A 14,983-nucleotide genomic window follows, 5' to 3' on the forward strand; every position below is an offset into this window, starting at 1 on the left:
ATACTTAGGTAGTACTTTAAAGATTTTAACTAAAGTACTTTACACCACTGTATCTCAGGTTGTGAATTATATAGCTGAGGCCTAGGCCAATATGCACAAAAAAGATCAAGACAAATTCATTTCTAAAGAGACAAAAATACATCTAATCATTCTTGATCCTATTTTGACAGGTAGCACATCAATTTCAATTATGCATTCCCTGAAAATGTTGGATGAAATAGCTCATGTATTTCTTGAATCATACAGCTCTGCCGCTAATGGAAAATAACTATATTTTATTTAATTGTATTATTGTTATCGAGCAAAATGGGTCAATTTATCATGACATTCCTTTTTGCCCATTACACCCAACAAATAAGAGCAAGCTTGGCCATTCTTATGACAGATTTATCTGGGGTTATCAACTATGTGGAACGGGTAACAAATGGCTAACAAATTACAGTAGAATAGTCTGTCATCATGTGCTTCAGGGTTTTCTTAGTAGTTCTGTTCTCACAGTATCAAACTAAATAATCCTATAACATTTCCTGGGTAGCTAAACATAAATCTGTCAATTTCAATTTCCCACACATTAGTGTCTTGGTAATTTATTGAATAGTTTACCAGAGGCGTTAAAATTTCTTTAAAACGGGGGAGTGAGAAAGAAACAGAAAAATCAAAAATCATCAAGAAATCATACTGTTCCTCATTTTAGTGAATCCCCACTCCTGTAATCCACAGGAAATACACAAGATTATTTCCATAAAAAAAATAGCTGGTGAATGTAGGCCAAGCTGGTTCCACTGCATATGCCGGAGACAATACAATCAAATCCAATGCCAGCGAACTGTGTCTTCCTCTTTCTCTGTTGAAGATTGGCAATTTTGCGGGTTTATATGATTTGGCAAGTTCACCCATTTGTTTTGATAATACAAGTCAGCCTTCCCCGAGCTTTTAAAGGGAAGGAAAGACACAAGTCAGGAAAAAACATGCAATTTATTACGACCGACAAAACTGCAGTCAGCAAAACTGTCCTATGTCATTAGGGCCAGGGCCAAATGGGTCCTGTAGCTGTCAGAATGGAATAGGCCTAAGTCTTGTGGAAAGGTGTACTGAGGTAGATAGTCAATTCTGAAAGTGATCATATTCTGTCCACAGATGTGGAAATGACACAAACAAAATCATGTTTGACTGCAAATTCCATTCCCTGGGGGGAGCCTTTGTGGAAGTCTATGATTGCGTTTTTTTGTGATTATTGCTATCACTGCGGGGATAACGAGAAGCTGCCAGTGTTTGTTGGCTGCAGTGGGTTAATGCCAGAGCTTACTGCATGCCAGGACCCCTTAGCTAAGGAGCTGTGGCGAATTCACAGCCCTGGGTTTGATATTGAGCCTTTTGGTTCCAAGCCAGACCAGGCGAATGGCAGCACAATGCCATTAGCCCCCTGACATTGTGGATAGAAATAGCTGACGAACAGCTGTCTCAAAGACATGCCCCATGGCAGCCGGACAGCACTCCCTCTCCTCGCTTCGTCTTTGATAAGGCCAAAGTAAAAAATAACAGGTTTACAGTACCTTATCAACGGTAAGCCAGACAAGAGATGTGAGGGACGTGCATGTACAGCGTAACTGCACCATTAATTTGCATAATGGCTTCTCAAAACCTTGTTATAGTTTGTCTTAAGTATCCATTTCCTTCCACATCCACTCTGCTACTATATTCCATGTCTCCCCTGAGTGTTCTCTGACAACATCTCCAAACCTGTCTTGGTCTCCAGATGACAGTATCAGGTTAATTGCAAATTGAGGACAATGCATGAAATCGTGGAGATGATAGATGCAAGACTAGATGAGGCAAGGTGTGGGGGAAATGGGCTTACAAAGAGAATCCCCAACATCCCTCTCTGAAATCAAATTATCACCTTGGTCTAGGGGTAACTTTGGGGAGCAATTGAATATTTCTTTGAAGAGGGCTCGAACAACTCTGACAGAAACATGGACTGGCAAAATAAATCTCAATTTTGAAATTGTTGAACAGCAAGGAGTTATATGCACCAACTAATTATTCTGCACTAACAGATTTGATGGCTAATCTGTAAAGAAAACGGTTGTTACATCTAGTATTTTAAATGGAAATGGACATGAATGAAAATCAATAACACAATAATCAGGAGAAAGATAAACTAAGATTTCTGTGAGATTTCTTGTTGCCAACAATCATTCTCGACTTTTAATGTGGGGTATTGCCAGAGTCCTTGCTAAACTACCACAATATTCAAGGATTACAATGCAATAATGATGTCACTGGTTGACAGAGGCTGTTGTACAAGAAAAAGATTACCAAAATGATTGTGTGCACAGCCTTAAATTGAATATCAATCAAGCCAATAAAGCTGAAAATGTCAATTTTAAGACATAGCACAATGCAGAAACTGCACTATATTATGTAGTAGACACAAATATATTGGCTAGTTAGCATATGAAGGCTTACGTATGTGCTTAACCCAACTTAGAAAATGTGGCTAATGATTGCTGTTCAGCAAGTTGAGGATGATTATACCACCACAGAGAGGTCACATGGCTGTGGGACTATACTCATCTCTCCAGGAAGATAAGCAGCTCAGAAGACCCTCAATACACGGTCGCCATAGTGACATTCACCGCTGGGTGCTGATCGCTAACCTCAGTATTTTCAGATTACAGGTAGGTGAGGATGGAACACAAAATGTCTCGTCATTCATTTAGTTTTGCAAATGTGCAAACATCAGGCAGCCATACTGGTAAATTTTGTACATCCACATCTCCCAAGAGTCATTCAAAAATGTATTTAGTTCTATATTTGAAATGAGGACGAGGGAGAAAACCCACAGCTTGATTGGCATGCTGCAGCAGGTGTTGTTTTAAGTTAAGTGAGCACCTCTGCTCTGGAAATTTGTGCGGATTTGATACAGTCCAGTAACTTCAGATTTCAAATGAAATCAAACTCTATTTGTCACATGCACCGAATACAACAAGTGTAGACCTTACCATGAAATGCTTACTTACAAGCCCTAACCAACAGTGCAGTTCAAGAAGAGTTAAGAAAAGATTGACCAAATAAACTAAAGCAAAAAAATATATAAAAAGTAACACAATAACAAAGTTATATACAGTGATTTTTTATTTATTTATTTTATTTAACTAGGCAAGTCAGTTAAGAACAAATTCTTATTTTCAATGACGGCCTAGGAACAGTGGGTTAACTGCCTTGTCAGCTCGGGGATTTGAACTTGCAACCTTTCGGTTACTAGTCCAATGCCCTAACCACTAGGCTACCATGTCGCCCCATAAGGAGAGCAGCTACACTAGCTGACAACATGGAAGGGACAAGCACCATGGCTGAGAAAGATTGTATCAGAGCGTTTGAGGCAAAGTACTGGGTAGAGTTCCCCTCCACCAAATGAGAGAATGTCACGATGTTCGTAATAATGGTCGGACCAAGGCGCAGCGTACATAGAGTTCCACATAATTTATTAAAGAAAGTGAAACTTAGAAGAAAAAAAAAGAAAAGAAAAAAGAATAAACGAACCATGACAACAATGCAGTGCTAACAGGCAACTAAACATAAACAATATCCCATAACCCACAGGTGGAAGAAATGCTACCTAAGTGTGATCCCCAATTAGAGACAACAATAGCCAGCTGCCTCTAATTGGGAATCATACCTAAACCCCAACATAGAAAAAAACACCTAGAACCCCACATAGAAAAGATAAACTAGACTAACCCCCTAGTCACACCCTGACCTACTCTACCATAGAAAATAAAGGCTTTCTATGGTCAGGACGTGACAGAGAAAGGTTTTCTGCAATAAGTATGTGATCATTTACACTCTTGCTGATTTATACAAAGGGTCATTGGTTAAAACCACATTTCAGCTGGTGTCTATTCCACAAGTTACAACCAGCTAAATCTATAATGTTAAAATGCCTATTTACTCTGTTCCATCTGACTGTGGAATCCACTGTCTCATCAGCCCAGCCAAGCAATTTTTTAACTTGATCTCCACTATAAAAATCTAGACATTATCTCACATTTCTTTTAGACTAACATTTAGTTTTCAACAGCAGAGATTTGTCTAAACCTTACTGTCTGTCCCTCCTACATTTGCAACATTGTTTCAATATTCAAATTTGATCTCCAGCTCCATAGTAATGAACAAGTCGGGAAGAGACAGAGAGGCAGGCAGTGTTTCTCAGCCAGTTGAAATCATGAATCAGCTGGCATAATTTTTATGGCTATATAGAAAGAAATGTAAATTGAAAAAAGCTTCAGTTTGAAGTGATTGTGTTGTTGGCTAGCTCCTCTGAACAACAGTGTCCTGACAAGTGACTGTAAGTCAGCCAGCTAACAAGCAAGGGATAAGAACGTTGCCAGCCAGTATAGCAATGGAACATTTAGAATGAATGTCTGGGTCGTGTCTCTGGCTGTCACGCATTGACCTTAGAGATCCTTTTAATTCTCTATTTTGGTTAGGTCGGGGTGTGACTAGGGTGGGCAATCTAGTTTTCCTATTTCTTTGTTTGGCCTGGTATAGTTCCCAATCAGAGGCAGCTGTCTATCGTTGTCTCTGATTGGGGATCATACTTTGGCAGCCTTTTTCCCACCTTAGTTTGTGGGATTTTGATTTTGTATAGTTGCTGTGTGGTCTGCAGAACTTTACGTTCGTTTTGTATTTTTTTTTTTCAGTGTTCGTTTTAAGAAAAGTAAGATGTTCACCTACCACGCTGCACCTTGGTCCAATCCTTCAAACAACGAGCGTAACAGAAGATCCCACCACCAAAGGACCGAGCAGCGTGGCCAGGAGGAGCAGGGATCCTGGGCCCGGGAAAAAAGGTGGTGGAGGACATCATGAACATGGGAGGAGGTTATGGCAGGTTATGGACAAGACCCTGCCATGGAAGCAGGCAGAGGCAGGGAAGGAGGATCAACGACGACTCCGGGGATCGCAACCACGGCGCAAGCACGAGAGGCAGCCCCCCCAAAATTTGGGGGTGCACATGGGGTGGTTGGCAGAGCCAGGTTTCAGACCAGAGCCAACTCCCCGCACTTGCTTAAAGGAGCGTGTGACCGTTCAGGCACCATATTATGCGGTGATAGGCACTCCAGTCTCCAGTGCCCATTCACAGCCCGGTATGCTCGGTGCCATCTCCCCGCACATGCCATGTAAAAATGAGCATCCAGGCAGGACGGGTTGTGCCAGCTCTACGCTCCAGACCTCCAGTGCGCCTCCACGGCTCAGTATATCCTGTGCCAGCTCCACGCACCCGGCCTCCAGTGCGTCTCCCCAGCCTGGTACTCCCTGTCTGTGCCAGCTCCACGCACCCGGCCTCCAGTTCGTCTCCCCAGCCTGGTAAGATGTGTGCTGGCTCCACGCACCAGGCTACCAGTGCGCCTCCGCAGTCCGGAGCCTCCTGTGAGGGTTCCCAGTCCGAAGCCTTCTGCGACCGTCTGCGGTCCGGAGCCTTCTGCGACGATCTACGGTCCCCAGCGACGATCTACGGTCCAGAGAATATTATGTGTGTTGTATATACTCCTGAGACCTAGCCATAAAGAGATATATATATAGTGGGGAGAACAAGTATTTGATAACCTGCAAAATCGGCAGTGTTTCCTACTTACAAAGCATGTAGAGGTCTGTAATTTTTTATCATAGGTACACTTCAACTGTGAGAGACGGAATCTAAAACAAAAATCCAGAAAATCACATTGTGGGATTTTTAGGTAATTAATTAGCATTTTATTGCATGACATAAGTGTTTGATACATCAGAAAAGCAGAACTTAATATTTGGTACAGAAACCTTTGTTTGCAATTACAGAGATCATAAGTTTCCTGTAGTTCTTGACCAGGTTTGCACACACTGCAGCAGGAATTTTGGCCCACTCCTCCATACAGACCTTCTCCAGATCCTTCAGGTTTCGGGGCTGTAGCTGGGCAATACGGACTTTCAGCTCCCTCCAAAGATGTTCTATTGGGTTCAGGTCTGGAGACTGGCTAGGCCACTCCAGGACATGGAGATGCTTCTTACAGAGCACTCCTTAGTTGCCCTGGCTGTGTGTTCCGGGTCGTTGTTCTTGGGGTTGTACTCATCCTTCTTCTTCCTCCAAACACGGCGAGTGGAGTTTAGACCAAAAAGCTTTATTTTTGTCTCCTCCTCTGGATCATCCAGATGGTCACTGGCAAACTTCAGACGGGCCTGGACATGCGCTGGCTTGAGCAGGGGGACCTTGCGTGCGCTACAGGATTTTAATCCATGACGGAGTAGTATGTTACTAATGATTTTCTTTGAGACTGTGGTCCCAGCTCTCTTCAGGTCATTGACCAGGTCCTGCCGTGTAGTTCTGGGCTGAACCCTCACCTTCCTCATGATCATTGATGCCCCATGAGGTGAGATCTTGCATGGATCCCCAGACCGAGGTTGATTGACCGTCATCTTGAACTTCTTCCATTTTCTAATAATTGTGTCAATAATTGTTGCCTTCTCACCAAGCTGCTTGCCTATTGTCCTGTAGCCCATCCCAGCCTTGTGCAGGTCTACAATTTTATCCCTGATGTCCTTACACAGCTCTCTGGTCTTGGCCATTGTGGAGAGGTTGGAGTCTGTTTGATTAAGTGTGTGGACAGGTGTCTTTTATACAGGTAACAAGTTCAAACAGGTGCAGTTAATAAAAGGTACTGAGTGGAGAACAGGAGGGCTTCTTAAAGAAAAACTAACAGGTTTGTGAGAGCTGGAATTCTTACTGGTTGGCAGGTGATAAAATACGTATGTCATCAAATAAAATGCAAATAATTACTTAAAAATCATACAATGTGATTTTCTGGATTTTTGTTTTAGATTCTCTCACAGTTGAAGTGTACCTATGATACAAAATTACAGACTTCTACATGCTTTGTAAGTAGGAAAACCGGCAGTGTATCAAATACCACCAATTGTGCAAGTTCTCCCACTTAAAAAGAAGAGAGAGGCCTGTAATTTTAATCATAGGTACACTTCAACTATTACAGACAAAATGAGAAAGAAAAACCAGAAAATCACATTCTAGGATTTTTTATGAATTTATTTGCAAATTATGGTGGAAAATAAGTATTTGGTCACCTACAAACAAGCAAGATTTCTGGCTCTCAACAGACCTGAAAACACCTTCCTTATTAGGCTCCTCTGTCCTCCACTCATTACCTGTATTATTGGCACCTGTTTGAACTTGTTATCAGTATAAAAGACACCTGTCCACAACCTCAAACAGTCACACTCCAAACTCCACTATGGTCAAGACCAAAGAGCTGTAAAAGGGCACCAGAAACAAAATTGTAGACCTGCACCAGGCTGGGAAGACTGAATCTGCAATAGGTAAGCAGCTTGGTTTGAAGAATTCAACTGCGGGAGCAATTAATAGGAAATGGAAGACATACAAGACCACTGATAATCTCCCTCGATCTGGGGCTCCACGCAAGATCTCACCCCGTGGGGTCAAAATGATTACAAGAACAGTGAGCAAAAATCCCAGAACCACACGGGGGGACCTAGTGAATGACCTGCAGAGAGCTGGGACCAAAGTAACAAAGCCTACCATCAGTAACACACTACGCCGCCAGGGACTCAAATCATGCAGTGCCAGACATGTCCCCCTGCTTAAGCCAGTACATGTCCAGGCCCGTCTGAAGTTTGCTAAAGAGCATTTGGGTGATCCAGAAGAGGATTGGGAGAATGTCATATGGTCAGATGAAACCAAAATATAACTTTTTGGTAAAAACTCAACTCGTCGTGTTTGGAGGACAAAGAATGCTGAGTTGCATCCAAAGAACACCATACCTACTGTAAAGCATGGGGGTGGAAACATCATGCTTTGGGGCTGTTTTTCTGCAAAGGGACCAGGACGTTTGGTCCGTGTAAATGAAATAATGAATGGGGCCATGTATCGTGAGATTTTGAGTGAAAACCTCCTTCCATCAGCAAGGGCATTGAAGATGAAACGTGGCTGGGTCTTTCAGCATGACAATGATCCCAAACACACCGCCCGGGCAACGAAGGAGTAGCTTCGTAAGAAGCATTTCAAGGTCCTGGAGTGGCCTAGCCAGTCTCCAGATCTCAACTCCATAGAAAATCTTTGGAGGGAGTTGAAAGTCCTATATATATATATATATATATATATAGTGGGGTCTGAAATTAACACCCTTGAAAAATATGGACAATAATATAAAATAAATATTCCAATCCTGAAGTAACGCTCCAAAAAATTTACAAATATTATTTTATACTAATATAACTATTCGGAGAAAAATATTTATTTGAAGTAATACATTTTTTTTAAAGCCAAGGGTCAATATTACTGACACCCATAAAAGTCTCAGAAATAAAGTATTGAAAAGTTTGGTATTTGGTCCCATATTTCTAGCACGCAACTACAACAACTACATCAAGCTTGTGACTCTACAAACTTGATGGATGCATTTGCAGTTGGTTATGATTGTGTTTCAGAAAATGTTGTGCCCAATATAAATTAATGGTAAAGAATGTATTGTGTCATTTTGGAGTCACTTTTATTATAAATAAGAATATCACTGCTTCACAGGAGCGCTATATGAACGTAAACTTTTTTTAAATCAAAAATGTGTTTTTTTTGGCAGAAATGCCTTCTGGAACAAGTGAACTTTCATGTGCCTTAATAACAAACTTGTATACCATCTGTAAATACAAATAAATTGTTAAATTAGGAGCCATAGAAAAAGTCAGCAATCTTCCCACTAGCCATGATAGGCTGAGATATTGAGTGGGCTGGACATGCAGAGAGATGAGTTCCAATTGGTCTGCCATGTAGCACGCTCTTCTATAACATGAGATATCAAGTAGTAGAACTGCATAAGTGTTGCTTTCCACTTTCTGGAGGACTGAGTTATGAAATCAGTGGAATTAGAGTATGATAGCTAAGGAGATTATGGCATTTGATTGCAAATATGAAGGACGGAGTCGGAAAGAACACACAGAAGGCTGTTGTATAAAAACACAGGTCTCCGGAATACATCTTTAAACTAAGGGCAACCATGGCAATCGTGACAGGGAAGCGGCCATCCATGTATACGGACGGGGAAGATTATCTAGCCATCTACATTTTCAGATATCACACGTTTCTAATTTTCTCAGAAAGTCGTTTTCATTCCAAGTTAAAGTGTACTGTTAGCTAGCCAGCTAACGTTACATGTATGATCTGTGTAGTAATATTATCTGTATCTCAGAGCCATTTGCATTGCTAGTTATAGCCTAATCTTAGCTAGTTACATTGAACCTGGTTGGTTAGCTACGTGCAGATTCATGCAGGGTAGTAACTTTATGAGTTAAGATTATGGTTAATTGTTTAGATAGCTAGCTATATGTCTTAACAAAAACTCCACTATGCAAGTAACTATTTCAATAGAATGTTTATGATATATTTTTTAAATGCCTTCCTAACCATCTTAAATAAGCATGCCCCATTCAAGAAATTTAGAACCAGGAACAGATATAGTCCTTGGTTCTCCCCAGACCTGACTGCCCTTAACCAACACAAAAACGTCCTATGGCGTTCTGCATTAGCATCGAACAGCCCCTGTGATATGCAGCTTTTCAGGGAAGCTAGAAACCAATATACACAGGCAGTTAGAAAAGCCAAGGCTAGCTTTTTCATGCAGAAATTTGCTTCCTGCAACACTAACTCAAAAAAGTTCTAGGACACTGTAAAGTCCATGGAGAATAAGAACACCTCCTCCCAGCTGCCCACTGCACTGAAGATAGGAAACACTGTCACCACTGATAAATCCACTATAACTGAGAATTTCAATAAGCATTTTTCTACCTGACTATCCCTACCCCGGTCAACAGCACTGCACCACCCACAGCAACTCGCCCAAGCCTTCCCCATTTCTCCTTCTCCCAAATCCAGTCAGGTGATTTTCTGAAAGAGCTGCAAAATATGGACCCCTACAAATCAGCCGGGCTAGACAATCTGGACCCTGTCTTTCTAAAATGATCTGCTGAAATTTATGCACCCCCTATTATTAGCCTGTTCAATCTCTATTTCGTGTCGTCTGAGATTCCCAAAGAATGGAAAGCAGCTGCGGTCATCCCCCTCTTCAAAGGGGGGGGACACTTTTGACCCAAACTGCTACAGACCTATATCTATCCTACCCTGCCTTTCTAAGGTCTTCGAAAGCCAAGTCAACAAACAGATTACCGACCATTTCAAATCTCACCATACCCTCTCTGCTATGCAATCTGGTTTCAGAGCTGGTCATGGGTGCACCTCAGCCACGCTCAAGGTCCTAAACGATATCTTAATCGCCATCGATAAGAAACATTACTGTGCAGCCGTATTCATTGATCTGGCCGAGGCTTTCGACACTGTCAATCACCACATCCTCATCGGCAGACTCGACAGCCTTGGTTTCTCAAATGATTGCCTCGCCTGGTTCACCAACTACTTCTCTGATAGAGTTCAGTGTGTCAAATCGGAGGGTCTGTTGTCTGGACCTCTGGCAGTCTCTGTGGGGGTGCCACAGGGTTCAATTCTTGGACTGACTCTCTTCTCTGTATACATCAATGATGTCGCTCTTGCTGCTGGTGAGTCTCTGATCCACCTCTACGCAGACAACACCATTCTGTATACTTCTGGCCCTTCTTTGGACACTGTGTTAACAACCCTCCAGGCAAGCTTCAATGCCATACAACTCTCCTTCCGTGGCCTCCGACTGCTCTTAAACGCAAGTAAAACTAAATGCATACTATTCAATCGATCACTACCCGCACCTGCTCGCCCATCCAGCATCACTACTCTGGACGTGGAAAACTACAAATACCTGGGTGGCTGGTTAGACTGTAAACTCTCCTTCCAGACTCACATTAAGCATCTCCAATCCAAAATTAAATCTAGAATCGGCTTCCTATATCGCAACAAAGCATCCTTCACTCATGCTGCCAAACATAACCTCGTAAAACTGACCATCCTACCGATCCTCGACTTCATCTAGAAAATAGCCTCCAACACTCTACTCAACAAACTGGATGCAGTCTATCACAGTGCCATCCGTTTTGTCACCAAAGCCCCATACACTACCCACCATTGCGACCTGTACGCTCTCGTTGGTTGGCCCTCGCTTCATACTCGTCGCCAAACCCACTGGCTACAGGTTATCATTAAGTCTCTGCTAGGTAAAGCCCCGCCTGATCTCAGCTCACCGGTCACCATAGCAGCACCCACTCGAAGCACATGCTCCAGCACGTATATAAATAAAATGTTAAAAATCACTCCGGACAGACACAAGTAAAAACTCATTACATAAATGTTGCAGCAGCCCAGTCTATACCTAAACATTAGAGGTCTGACATGCTGTATGGGATGAACATGCATCAATGATTTTAGTCCTTGCTTGGACTAAATTATTCTTAGTCCTTACTTGGACTAACTCTCCAACAACACCATCCATCCATGATGAGCCTGTCCTTGCACTGAAGCCTATGAACACCTCAACCCCTGTCCTGCACTGAAGTCAAGCCTCTGAACACCTCAATTCATGCCTCATACCCTCATTCAATCACTGCTGTGATCCCTTCCCAAAACTGTAAGTAGCCCTCGCATTCACATTCCCCATAATATTAAATGCTTTAGGTTAAAATAATTAGTCTTTTGTGATTTTTGAAACATGCTTTGTCATCTCCGTGCGGTGTGCGCCTATACCGGTGGTCTCCCATCCTCCTCAATTTTTCAAGTCAATAGCCTCTACTGTGTTATGGGTATGCTTGTCATCGGCAAGGAATCAGCAGTTTTTTAAGATAAAAATAAACGTAATAAAGCTACGCACAGGCAAATTCCTAGAAAAACTGGTTTAGTCTGCTTTCCAACAGACACTGGGAGAAAAATTCACCTTTCAGCAGGACAATAACCTAAATATACACTATTGCTTACCAAGATGACATTGCATGTTTGTCAGTGGCCCAGTTAAATCTGCTTGAAAATCTTTAGCAGCACTTGAAAATGGATGTCTAGCCAGGATCAACAACCAACTTGACAGAGCTTGAAGAATTTTTAAAAGAATAATGTGCATAATTGTTTTTATTGGTCTAGACAACTTTTTTTTGTCATTCTCACTCAGATATCATATTTAACATGGCATAAACCATGGCAAAATATGTATAATTTTAGGGATTTTTAAAGCTTTATTTAGACAGTTTAGTCTCATTTAGATACAAACTATTTGCCAAGAGACACCTGGTCCAACCAAGACAGCAGGAGGAGAGAATAATAATGTTTCAGAAAAATCTGACATAACAATTTACTGACATAGACACACCATAAACAAAATGTGACATACACACATACAGTATGTTACAATTACAGAAACATACAAGCATCATAGATACAAATCTATCATATGTACCACAGCATGAAGTCCTAATGACAATCAAATTCCTCAGTAACATGTGACTCAACCAAACGTTTAAACTCCTCCAAGGAAATAAGATCTTGGAGTTTCAAGATCAGCTGGAGAGAATTCCAAGACCACGGAGCTGAGTAACTAAAACACTTTTTCCCCATGATCCGTTCTGATTTTAGGAACTGAGAGACCGTAACTTGTATTTATTCTGACCTAAAATAAAAGCGGCAGTTGTAGCTTTAAAAAATTGCTTTAAAACTGCAAAAAATTATCTCCATCCCATGGCTAAATGGGTAGAATTGCAGGAAATTAGCTATAAAACTGCAAAAAAATATATTCTTCGTCCCATGGAATAATCTGTAGAATAAGAGCTGCCGGAAAACATGTGGCGAGACAGCATTTGCCCCAGTACTTTTCAATCTGGTAGGCGCCGCCACACCACTCAAAGCTGCACCACTGAACGCGTTTATCAGGCATATGCCACGTTCAAAACAACTGGGAAATCTTTTTGAGCAGTTAACCAACTCTGAATTCCATGTCGGAAACTCTGACATCTTTCTAGCGCTCAGACTTTCCGACCTGAAGATCACTGACATCATGATGTGACCTTTTTTTTACAGAGTTCCAAGTTGTCTTGAAAGCACCATTATTCATTAGTTCACATCATAGAAAAACTTTTGCAACGGAAAAGAAAGCAGACGTTTCTTATTGGACAAGTTGACATAGCACCTCACGCAATTTCCTTTGCCTCTCTTTTGTCTAGTCTAGGAAAACCCTGTCCCTAGGATTTTAAGCAGTAACCCCCACGCTCGCTGCAACAGGTGGTTTCACAGTAGTCTTCTAGCTACAGTTTACAGGGCCTATAAACCACACCTCTCAACAACTAAGTTTGGTTGCACCGGCACCTCGTTGCTGGACTCTGCACTTGTTTTATTCTTGGCTCACGCTCCTCTTCAGTCTGTGGAATAGTCGTCACAAAGGTTAACACTAGCTTCTATAGCCACAAACTCATAAACCACACCCATTCCTACAATTTGTATTCTTAAAATCTGATTTTAAACCTAGCCTACATTAACCACACTGCTAACCTTATGCCTAACCCTAACCTTAAACTAATACCCCCAAAAAACATTTTTGTGGCTGTGGAATCTGACTTTGTGGCTGGCTACACAGAAAGAAGCTAGTGGAAACCAAGTGGAATCCTGACGGAATCTGACTTTGTGGCTGTGTTATTTAGTGGAAACCTTTCTCTCCCGCCTGCCTCATGAAAGAGTGAAAGAGAAAACTATCTAGAATTATCCAATCTATAGCTAGGTCACAAAACTACTAATGTTATATTTAGAGTAGCCTAGCTAGATAGCTAGCTAACTTCAGCTAGCTAGGTTGATGCAATCATGCAGCCAGCAGCTAATATTAATAATTTAGACTCACTGAATAAATGTATTTGGCACAGGATAAAGAAGATGAAATTATCTGCTGCTGCTATCTATCCAAGGCCAATGGATACTGAAGTGCCTGAAAAGGTTAGTCAGTCAGTTTGTTAGTCCATTAATGTTTGTTGGCATATTATTATATTTCCACTGCTGGTGATTATTCACAAATATTTGTGGCACAAATTACACTGTCATAAAAGTTTTTAAAAAACAACAAATTCGCCACAGAGCAGTCGGCACAGATCAATTGAAAACATTTGTCCAACCATAACAAAATGGATGGCTAATGCAGAAAGAGAGAATTGGTAGATTCTGGCACCACCATAACTTTCACAAATACAATAGGCAGCCATGGTGTCAGTCTTTTTCGACTAGCAGGTTAGGTTAGAATAGAGTGCAATGGAATGAGTGACATTCAATAAAATCTACTTCATTAAAACGGGGATATTGTTTTCAATTAAAATGTTGATTTAATGATTGAATATATAGATTTAACAGGTAATCGGTTCCTACAGTGAGCGCCAGGGAACCAATCAGGACAACACAAGGTTAGTGGTATTATTACTTACACATAAAAAAAATACTTTGCTACCAAGTCTACTGTGTATAGTGTTAAATGTAACCCTGCCTTACATAAAGTTTCCAGAATGAATAATTGCAGAAGAGCACTGTAATGAGATGAACTAATAGTTTTCATGACATAAAATGTAAATAGGTTTCAGTGTAGAAAAGTATCTCTTTTTTATTTTTCAAAGTCAACTGCTTAACAGTGTGTGTGTGTGTGTGTGTGTGTAAAAACTGAAATTACTATTTAAAAATACACTGTAACCATTCTTTGCATAACGCTCACCCTTGCCATAGGAGTTCACTAAACCACAGAGTATGTTGTCCATTGAAGTTGTTCTCTGGCTCTTTTGATATCAGATCACAACAAGGTTTGTGGTAGTTTGAAAGTGTTTTTCAGCCTCAGGTCAGGAGAGTTTAGAATTCACATGACCCGACAAGAAAACCCCCAGACCTATAGTCATAGCACAGATGAAAAGGGAAGCTATCTATACTAATAATAATAATAATACCTGACCAGGTCATGGGATCAGGAAAAACTCCAAGCCCCAGAAAAGACACATA

The 14,983-nt window shown here is 41.3% G+C and overlaps 1 protein-coding gene across 5 annotated transcripts in view; it reads right to left on the reverse strand.

Annotated features, from left to right (window-relative positions):
• Window positions 1–14,983, reverse strand: part of LOC109892872 (opioid-binding protein/cell adhesion molecule) — a 524,317-nt gene that overhangs the window by 195,005 nt on the left and 314,329 nt on the right. The gene's annotated exons all lie outside the window — the stretch shown is intronic.

The sequence above is a fragment of the Oncorhynchus kisutch genome, linkage group LG6, assembly GCF_002021735.2.
Source record: "Oncorhynchus kisutch isolate 150728-3 linkage group LG6, Okis_V2, whole genome shotgun sequence".
Taxonomy (NCBI): domain Eukaryota; kingdom Metazoa; phylum Chordata; class Actinopteri; order Salmoniformes; family Salmonidae; genus Oncorhynchus; species Oncorhynchus kisutch.